This window comes from Podarcis liolepis (assembly GCF_965112155.1).
Source record: "Podarcis liolepis genome assembly, chromosome: 2".
NCBI classification, from domain to species: Eukaryota; Metazoa; Chordata; class Lepidosauria; order Squamata; family Lacertidae; genus Podarcis; species Podarcis liolepis.
The window spans coordinates 84,496,385-84,507,514 of NC_139555.1; positions in this window are offsets into that span (position 1 = coordinate 84,496,385).

Below are 11,130 nucleotides of genomic sequence, written 5' to 3' on the forward strand. Positions count from 1 at the left end.
ACAGGGGCGTGGCTGGCGTGGGTCCTGGGGGCGTGGCACACCACCCACGGGGGTGTGGCGTGTGTCCCGAGGGTGTGGCATGTTGCCCACAGGGCACATGGCATGCATCCCTAGGGGGCGTGGCATGCATCCCAGGGGCGTGGCGTGCCACCTGCATGGGCATGGCACCTGGCATGGTGGGGGGTGCGTAGCGCATGTCCAGGGACACCCCCCCTCCGATGGTGCCCGGGGCGATGCGCTCCCCCGCCCCCCGCTTTACTCTGCCAGTCCGGGTTTGTGGCATTCAGGAGCCAAAATGTACAAGTAACAAAGCGTTCAAATACCAAGGTACAACTGTACTGCCCTGTAAATGTCCACTGGTGTGAACACACATTGAAATGAATCAGCCACAAGGAACCCATGGTGATGTGAACATCTTGGGAGGGAGCAGGAGGGATGCATTTTGAAGCACAACAGGAAAAAAACAGACTTCAGTGCGCTCTAAAATGTGAACAAATCCTAAGAATATGTGCAAAGGACTGAGTACAGACCTCACAAGCCCCAAGGATTAATATAGTGTGCCGATCTTAGGCAAACATTGTTCGGTGTGGAGCAAAGGAAGAGGAAACAGGAGGCAGTGACAATGAGTTAAAAAATAATAAAAGAGAGTGAGTTATTCGTCAAGCAAGTCTTCCTCCATTCATCTACCTTCTTGTTCCCCCCTCTCTCTCTTTCTCCCCACCCCCCCGTCTCTCTTTTTTTCAAATTAAACAGCAAATTATACTTATCAAAGGGAAGAAGGTAAAGAGAAATCTGAAAGGCTGTGGGAAAAGCTTTAATTATTAGTATAGTGGCATGAAAAGCTGTTGAGCTCCTTAGAAATGTACATGGCCAATTATCAAAAAATATAAGAGATGCCGAAAGAAAGGTTTGTCTAATAAGTATGAATCGCGGGCCATTTAGAACATCAGTGTTAAAGCATTAGAGTTAAATGGAAAAGTAAAAAGGGGCTGATGGTTTTAACTATTTCACAGGAGGACAAGAGGTTGATACTGATAAGACAAGCAGTATAGTGAAGTTAATTATCTGCGGCCCATGGTGCACAAAGCTGCTTGAGCTGGTGATTAATAGAGATAAACCATTCAAACTCCACATTTCTAAGGTGAATGAAGATGGCACAGGAGCTGCAGCTGCAGCATACTAACTAATTTGACAGCAGTGGGTTCTGTGTGCCTTCCGAAGGCATCCGCCAGATTTATCGCTTCCAATCTGGAGCCTTCTTTCCCCTCCAGCCCAAGGTAAGATTTAAAAACGGAGGTGTGGATGGGCTGAATTTCTACACACACACACACATTGGGGGCTTGCTGAACTTCAACACCTGTCAGCAAAAGGGCAACCTGACCATTACCTACACTATGGATTTGACACAGTCAATTCTCACAATATGGCCACATACATTTCAGCCTTGAAAATAGTCACCCAGCTGTTTGCCTGTGGCAAGGGAAAGCGGTTACCAAGCAAATAGGTGTAGAGGGTTAGTTTTTTTGAGGGGGGAGAGTTAGTTGGCAAAAAGTTGGGGTAGTGGTTTCCAGCTAAATATTCTGCCACAAATAGCTGCTGTGTTTGTTGGAAGGCTGGCAGGCAAAATAATAATAATTTTTTGAATATGCAAGTAACTTTTGTGGACTTCCTTGAAAGACAATTAGAATAGTCCCCTCTCTTGCAGATGTGGTCACCATTGGCCCACCCATTAGACAAATGGGATATTTGTCCTGGCTGCAAGAATGTAGGTCCTGCTGAGCCTTTTTTTTTTTTTAACCCTGTAAAGTACTTCTGCTCCTGTCTCTGAATACTCCATTATTGTCTATCTTGGACACAGAATGGGCAAGTTCCCAACCTACTTTGGGCAAGTTGGGGGAGGAAGAATGAATGCAGAGAGATGGAACTCACTGATGACAAGCTTTGTGCCTGCTCTATCTCACCTTTACCTTTCTCTAGATTTGTAGAGTATTTCAACATCCCCTACAGCAAGAATGGATAACCTTTAACACCCTGAAGGCCACATGCACTCATGGACAAACTTCCAGGGGCCACATACCAGCATTGGTTGTGTTCAGACATGCACCACTCTCCAGCCAGGCTTTCGAGAGGTGTTATTACAGTTCAAGGGCACATTCCAGCCAAGTAGAATCACTATAGGAGGGCACAGAGCATGTCCAGTGAAGGCTTTGACCTTGAGAGGTGGTCTGGATAGAGTTTTGAGGTAGAAACACCTGCAGGGTCACTTATGCCCTGGGCCTGAGATTCTGAACACCTGCCCTATAGGCTTTAGGGACTACATACCTACACATAGGTGCTTAAAGGAGCTTAGGGATGGGTGGTTGTAGGCAGGAGATGTTTGAGTAGGGTCCTTTTAGGAAGGATCAGATGTAGACTTCACTATCCCAACAGAATGCATGTGAACCAACAGGACCATGGTTAATTCATTCCCTTCATCTTTACAAAGCAAATAAGTTAGGCACCGAGAGGTTTACAACATTTGAATCTGGCAGACAAGGCTTTAAGAACTGATAGGAACTATATGGAAATTCTAGATGAACAGATAGACCTTGAGATTAAAAGCTTTCCAACCAGATATCCAGAGGGTAAGTGGTGTGTCCAAAGAAAAATCCAGAACTCTAGTCTGGATCAACCAACAGCAAAAACTCAGATGCCTCCTGAAAACTTTGGGATATGCTCATGAGCGTTGTGGTTGCCACTGATAAATCACACACACAAAAAATAAATAGGCATGAGCAGCCCCCCCCCCCAGCTGAAGCTCACCAGAGCTCAGCTCCAGCATCTCTCAGGTGGGCACCATTGCCATTCTATAAGAGAACAAGGGAAGCGTTCATGAAAAAAGCACATCAACTTTGGAGCTCCCCTGACCCCCTCAAATATTTTATTGGGGGGCCTGAAGACCCCTAGGAGTTGGCTCCTGTGGCCATAGTTGATGTACCAGCTGTGGCTTCTAGTCACGGAGGCCACCTGAGCTTCCAGTGACAAAGATGGTTGTTTGGATGCTGGGTCCAGGTGGTCTACCCATTGAGAAACAACAGTGGGGTAGACTTGGAAGATGAGTTTCTAATGGGGCTAATCCAAACTTCCTTTTGTGCCACATTTCTAAGCACAGGTCTGTGCTTTAAATCACCATGTCTGAGAGCCCCCCTTTTTTTTCCTGGCACGTCCCCCACTCTTTCCTGCTGAATCGGAGCAAATGGCAATCTGCAGAAAACCTGAATTTGCTTTTGTCCCAATACAGCATTAAAGAGTAGGTTTTCAGGGGGAAAGTGCCTAGAAAGCTCAAGAGAATGGACCTGTGCTTAGAAAGTGTAGGGCAAATGGTAAGTGCAGATGAGCCGTAGATCTCCCCCAGCATCACTACCACTATGTTACCCAATCCACCAGCAGTGTTAGACCTGCTCTCTGGTGCTAGTTACATATGTTTTATTTATTTATTTGAGGCATTTTCTTCCCCTCCACTCCTGGAAAAATGACGTTACACCCATAAGCACTAGATTCAGTTCTGGATCTTTATTTCGAACTTGAAGGACCAAGTTCCAAAGAGATCAGCGCAAATGCTCAACAAATCCAGATACAGATTATATACTACTGCCTCCTTCTCAGTTTTGACATCAGCGAAGGCCACTGTCCCACAGGGTCCCTGCTACGGGCATTACTCCATCCAATTAAGATGTCACTTTTGAAATTACAGACTTATCTCCCTCACTTTGCTCTCTCCATCAGTGTCAAGTTTCTGTTGGCATTAAACAAATGGATTTGAATGGCCAGACACAACAACAGTGAGGGGACCATTAAAAGAGGATAATGGTGTAGGAGTTATTTGTCTCTGGTTAATTCATAGTGTCAAATGCCTATAATGTACCTGAGCAAGGTCAAGGGTGCATCGGTCACTAACCTTGCAAACCAGATTGTTTCATCCATCTGAAGGAGTGTGAGATATACACCGACTTGACTGCAGGAAAACAACACTCAGCTACTGAAGAGAACTCGCCTGCTCTGTAGGACAAAGATTATTCAGCACACACATAACTACAGCAAGCATTGATAACTTCAGGTGGTTACAAAGTTTAGGGAGAACATTTTACCATGCAACAGTCATGCACAGCACGACACAGTAGCAGTCCTGATGTAATTTTTTCCTTTTCTGCTTAACAAGAACTTCCAAAGTACCCTGGACATTTGCAAGGCTCTTTTTCCAGCTGGAACTCGCTGGGACTCAGTTCCGGTACCTCTCAGGTGGGCGCCATTGTCATTCTAAGAGAACAAGAGAGGTGTTCTTGGTGAGTTCCAGCACCCCATTTTCTAGAAAGATAGCACTGATATTTGGATTGTCTGAATGTGTTCTTATTTTTTAATGTATTTATAAAATGATGTATATGCCACCCTCTTGCAAAACATCAAGGTGACATTGTTGCTTAGTTGTCTTAGTTGTGTTCGACTCTCCATGACCCCATGGACCAGAGCATGCCTTGGAAACTCTCACTTTCTTCTCAAAGCTTCTCCTTTTTTTTAAATGTCTGTGGAGTTTTCTTGGCAAATTACCGGAGTAGTTTGACAGTTGCTTCTCCAGGTGGATCACATTGAGTCTAAATTCTCTGATATGACCTGTCCATCTTGGGTGGCCCTGCATGGCAGGGCTCAGGTGTCAGCAAACTTTTTCAGCAGGGGGCCAGTCCATTGTCCCTCAGACCTTGTGGTGGACCGGACTATATGGGGGGGGGGGTGAACGAGTTCCTATGCCCCACAAACAACCCAGAGATGCATTTTAAATAAAAGCACACATTCTACTTGTGTGAAAACACCAGGCAGGCCCCACAAATAACCCAGAGATGGATTTTAAATAAAAGGACACATTCTACTCATATAAAAACATGCTGATTCCCAAACCACCCGGGGGCCAGATTTAGAAGGCAATTGGGCCGGATCCAGCCCTCAGGCCTTAGTTTGCCTACCTACCCATGGCATAGCTCATAGCTTCTTGGAGTTATTCAAGCCCCTTCGCCACGACAAGGCGGTGATCCATGAAGGTGCAGGATGACATACAGCAACATTTGAAAAAAAACATTTACAAGCTATACACCCTTACTTAACTATTCTAAGCCACTAATGATCCATGATCAGAGGCATTATCACTCTGAATACCAGTTGCGGGGAATCGCAGGTGGGCAGAGTGCTGTTGCTATCAGGTCCAGTTTGCAGGTTTCCTGGCTGGCCACTGTGAGAACAGGATGCGGGATTGATGGGCCATTGGCCTGATTCAGTAGGCTCTTCTTATGCTCTTTTGATTGGACAGACTATTTGCACGGAAGCCCTGCAATTTGGATATCTAATTTGCATTGGGATGTCTAATGGCTTGCTTGCACCTTGCTCAGATGCCATTTCAAAAGGAGGAGGGGGGGGCTGCCAAAAAGGCTAGGGTGCTGCCCTTCTTTACCCCTGTGAGCAGGCCGGCAGCACAACTGCATTCTCATCAGTCCAAATCCTTCTTAAGATGTGGTGTCCAGAACCAGATGGAGCTTTCCAGATGTGGCCTCAAGAGCGATACAGATGAAAATGGCTCTCTCTGGCTGGAAGCAGTATACTTCTGAAGAGCAGTTGCTGGAAGCTGCAGGAAGGAAGACTGCCCTTGCGCTCAGGTCCTGCCTGTGGGCTTCCCACAAGCATCTGGCTGGTCACTGTGAGAGCCAGATGCTGGACAGCTGGCCTGCTCCAGCAGCCTCCTCTTCTGGGCTTATGTAGACCACTATGCTTCTATGTAGACTATTGGCTTTTCAAGCTGCCACACTGCGCTGCCAGCTCTTACTCAGCTCGTGGTCACCTAAGAAGACACCTAGATCTTTTCCCACAGTAAGGTTGGCCAGCTATGGAAATCAAGAGTCATTCTATGTAGACATGTTATGTACGTGTTACATTTCTACTCTCCTTTCTTCCACTGAATGCAAGGCAGGGTACATCATAGGATTCCTAGACAGTGTCTCATCATCCAGGCAATGACCAGAGCCAGACTCACTTAGCTTGAGCAAGGTTGCATCACACATCTTCAGACCATGTGCTGAGACCGAGTAGCCTTCTTCACTCAGTGGTATTTTCCTCCGTAAGTGCAGGTCGCTTATGCTACCCTCCACACTCCAAACTCTGCCTTGTAACCTGTTACATCCGTAAGCCTTGCTCCTTTTTTTCCAATGAGAGAAAGAAAGGAAGGAAGGAAGGAAGGGGAGAAAGGGAAAGTCAAAGGCAACTATTGCAGCGTGCATGCAGGATCTGAATTACTTCATTTCTCTGTGTTGAAACCAATTTGCTGCATTAGGTTTCTATCTCTTGCATGTCCACATTACCACAAGCCTCCCCCCTTCCCCTTCTTCTTCTTCTTCTTCTTCTTCTTCTTCTTCTTCTTACCAAACAGACTCATCACTCTTTCCCACAGGATGAAAACATGGTTAAATACTTGCCATAAAAAAACCATTATGTGATGCAGCAGCCAAATGATACACTAATACTCCCAATGTAAGTGCTTTTTTGGCAGCTACTCAAAGGAACCAACCAAAAAAAAAAATCACATCGTTTTCAGACCCAGTGATAAGATTACACAAAAGAAAGCAAAATATACAAACTGGGTTGGCGATAGATATTGTACAATAAATGGAGAAAAGCCCGGGATTCTTGTTGTTGCACCCTGTGCAGTTTACTGTAATCTTTCCATAAGGCATTGGTGCCAATAATTTGTATCCTTTGGGTATCCCTGAAAAAGCCAACAAGCATTAAGGATTTGAAAGATTCCTTTCCTGTGATTTTGTCTCCCAATTATTTCCTCTGTTCCAGAGGAGGCTTTCCGAGATGAAGCGGCAGCCAGTAGCAAACCTCTCTGATGCATCTTCCCGTCAGATGCACAGATGCAAAGTGCATTCCCTAATGAGAGACAGCAGTGAGGGAGAGAGAGAGAGATTCCTTTCTCATCAGTGAAGCATCCTCGCTGGATGGCGAAATTTCCCTACTTGATCCAAGATGGCGCCACTGAAAGGGCTGCATTTACCAGCTGACGGAGAAAAGCACAACGACAGGAGGCAATCTGTAAGCCTTACACAGAACAGAGTGCCTGCAAACGTGGCATGAGAGGGGGTAAGAGAAAAATTGATCTCTGTCCAAGTCTAAATCCTCCATTAATACTTAAAAAAAAAAAGTTTCAGTAAGTTACATAGGATGACCAGATAGCGAGGAATTGCATTTTTTGTTACTGATAATAGAAATCACATGTGAAGCTAACTGACTGGCAAAAATGTGCAAAATTTATCCCGATCCAAATCTTTGCACGGAGGTAAGAGGGTTCATACCAGTTTTCTCTAACAAATAAAACCTACATCGTCCTCTATTATTGTGTGTCTCAAGTAGATCGTGGAGGTAAGAAAGGGACACCAGGGATGGAGAAACTGACTGACTAAGAAATAACTTAACTACAGGAGAGGAGAAACTTTTCCACTTTTTAAGGGCCGCATTCCCTTCTGGGCAATGTTCTGGGGGCCACTTGCCAGTGGTGGGTGGGGGCAGGTGACGTGGGAGAAGTAACGAAAATAATGTTTATCTAGTTTCTACACAAAAGGGACATGGGTGGCGCTGTGGTCTAAACTGAGCCTCTTGGGCTTGCCGATCAGAAGGTCAGCAATTTGAATCCCCATGATGGGACAAGCTCCCGTTGCTTGGTCCCAGCTCCTGCCAACCTAGCAGTTCAAAAGCACACCAAAAAGTGCAAGTAGATAAATAGGTACTGCTCCAGCGGGAAGGTAAACAGTGTTTCCGTGCACTGCTCTGGTTTTGGTGTTCTGTTGTGCCAGAAGCAGCTTAGTCATGCTGGCCACATGACACAGTGCTGCTGCTGCTGGCACCAATCAAAGCCCAGCCCTTTTCCTCCACAGGGTGGGGAGAAGCCAGGAGAAGGGAGGAAGGAGGCGCCGCCGCAGTGTGTGGGGGGGGGGGAATGACACAGTCTGAACGATCAGAATCAGATCCACACTGATCCACTCGGTGATTCCTGGACCGTCCGCGGGCCGGATCCAGAAGGCAATTTGGGCCAGATCCAGCCCCCGGGGCTTGGTTTGCCAACCCATGGTGTAGAAACTAGCCTACTGTCTTGCCAGTCACCAGTAATGATTGAAACAAAATAACATCCTTGGTAATACATTCATTTTTATGGTTGACACTTTACCTAGCAATGAAAGTTTCATTCTATTCCATATCTATAAATTTATTTTTATATCCTCCCAAGTTTTCAAATAGTTATCTTTATACAAATGTATATTCTTTGCTGTTAACCTTACCCCTAAGTATTTAACCTTCCCCCCCCCCCGTCTTTAAACTGGATATATTTTGTAATATACTCTTAGCCTCCTCTTTCATATTTTTTACCAGGTTTTACTTTGATTAATGTTAAAGCCTGCTATTTCTCAAACCACTGTATATTTCAGTGAGCTTGGGAAGGGATGAGGCAATGGACTTTAGGGAATCAAAGCACTTGTAGAAAAGAGCTTGCTGGAGGTTGTAGCCCTTCAACACCTAGAAGGCCACAGCTTCCCCAGCCCTGATGTGAAAGAAGCACCCCATCCACCCCTGCTTTACATGTGAACAGGGCTGAGACACATGAAGAAAATAAATGTGGCTGCCCTGAGACATCTAGTTTGGTCTTTAGTGGGAAAGGAGGGGGGAATACCACGAATGCTATTCCCTGGCCACCAGTATATGGTTATAGCAATGAGTTGTAGACCAAGCTGCTCTTCACACCCAGTAGAATTTCAACCAAGCTCCTCAGATAGCCCACTGGCCATGTCCAGAATAGGGAACCTGTGGCCTTCCAGGTTTCTCTGGAGTACAACTTCCATCATCCCTGACTGGCCATGCTGATGGGAGTTGGAGCCAAGAAACACCTGGTCCACACCAAAATGCAGTGAAGATACTCTGCTGAAATTCATTTGGAAATCTCGTTGCAGCAGGCTGAAGTGAAGCTCAAAATGCCGTCCGTTCACGGCTTCCATTGTGTCTCTGAAGTCACACACTGCCTTTGTCTTTGGTTGTTCTTGTTTATCGCCACCATCTTTGGCGAGTGCCCAGTGGACACATTCATTCCCTCCAAGGCGCACAGCAGCGTTTTTAAACAGATACCTGTAACCCTAATGATGGCCCTTTAAGGAAGAAAAGGCAGCTAAATTAAATGCGGATGGCATATTACCACACTTGTTTTAAATTGATATTTAATTAAAAAGTTAATTATTAATTAAGTTTATCAATCGCACATCAGTTGTTCGATAGAAAAGGGCTCATTCATTTAATTATCTGCGTGCAACCGATAGTATATGCTTTTTAGCCAGGCAAGGTTATCTCTGTATCTCTTCTAATTTAGATCAGTTTAGCTTCTAATCTATCCAGGGTGCTTCCTTTTTCAGGCTTTTGATTTGATCTATAAATGTTTACTTACAAAACTGTTAGGTATTAGAGGCTGATCAAATAAAAGAAAGAGCATTGGCTGCGTCGCAATACATTCTCTTAAGGAGCCCTGGCACAACGCTCCGTTAGAAAGAACAGCTAAGGGATTTTCTCTGCTTTTTTCTTTCACAGTGCGCCTGCTATAAAAGTTTCAAGGAAGATAAATATCCACTCAGAAACTCTGTTAATAGTCCAAACAAATGGAGGTCTTCAAAGGATCCCAGAGGCAGGACAGACACCACCACAGGAGTAAACTTATTTGCTCCCTTTCTGCACCGAAGCCCTAAATCAGGGGTCAGCAAACTTTTTTCAGCCATGGGCCGGTCCACCATCCCTCAGACCATGTGGTGGGCCAGACTATATGGGGGGGGGGAAGAATGAACAAATTCCTATGCCCCATAAATAACCCAGGGATGCATTTTAAATAAAAGGACATATTCTCCTCATGTAAAAACACACTGATTCCAGGACCGTCCCATGGGCCTTAGGTTGCCTAGCCCTGTCCTAAATGAATCCAAGGCAAATCAGAAGGGCAGCATGAGTGCCATCTGCCCAAAATTATAACAATGGTCAAATGCTGCATCCAAATGGATGGATAGATGATAGATAGATAAATGATAGATATAGATTGATAGATGATAGATGATAGATAGATAGATAGATAGATAGATAGATAGATAGATAGAGATAGATAGATAGAGATAGATAGATGATAGAAAGAAAAGATATAAAATGGGCCTACCAGGGGCATTGCCAGGACCTGAAAAGAGCTGGGCCCAGACCTACGGACACAAATTTACATAAATATTGCTTGTACTGATTTATATACATATATGCAAATTTGGAATTTCATGGAAAGCAAGGCAATTAATTCCCCATCCAAAGCACCCAAATCATTTCCCCCCTACAAATTAGCACCTCGAGTCAGATCATTCTGATCAATTCACACAGCCCCAATTAATTTCCCACACGCATGATCCAGATCCCGTTCCAAAATCAAATTCTCTCCAGTTACCCAGATCCTTTCCTCTTAAAAAAAAAAAAAAAACCAAACAAACCATGACTCAATGAAGAGGGCAACACGGCAACTGAGCTGCTACTGCCAATGATCATCACACTGTGAACTGAAACTGCAAATGCCCCTGGGGTTAATTGTGGGAAGGGAATGACATCATTTCCATTTCCTTTCCAGGGACCTTGCGTTGAAAAAGAAAGCTGCCCATACATACCAGTTGCTGCCCAGCTCCTCTCTGCTTACGTTAGCAGACAGCTGATAAGTGGCACTAAGGTTCCAGGGCTCCACAAATCTGTTTTGCCTGTTTACCTATAGCAAGCAGGAGACCCCTTCCCTCAAGTTCTCTGTGAACGGCAGAAAATGCCACAGAGGGGGAGAGCTACAGAAGTAACAAAAAAGGCAGACACTGCTTGCTACCCCTCTCCAAATACAGAGGCTTCCCCACGCTTGCACAATGGAGAGACAATATTCTCAAGAAAATCGGCTTAGCCATTAGAGGCCTCGTCTCAGCAAAACATTATCAACGTAAAATTTCTCTCATTTGACAAGGTGGTGACCTTTAGGGACTGGTCTACAACCAAACAAATTTTAGCCAATAAAGACAA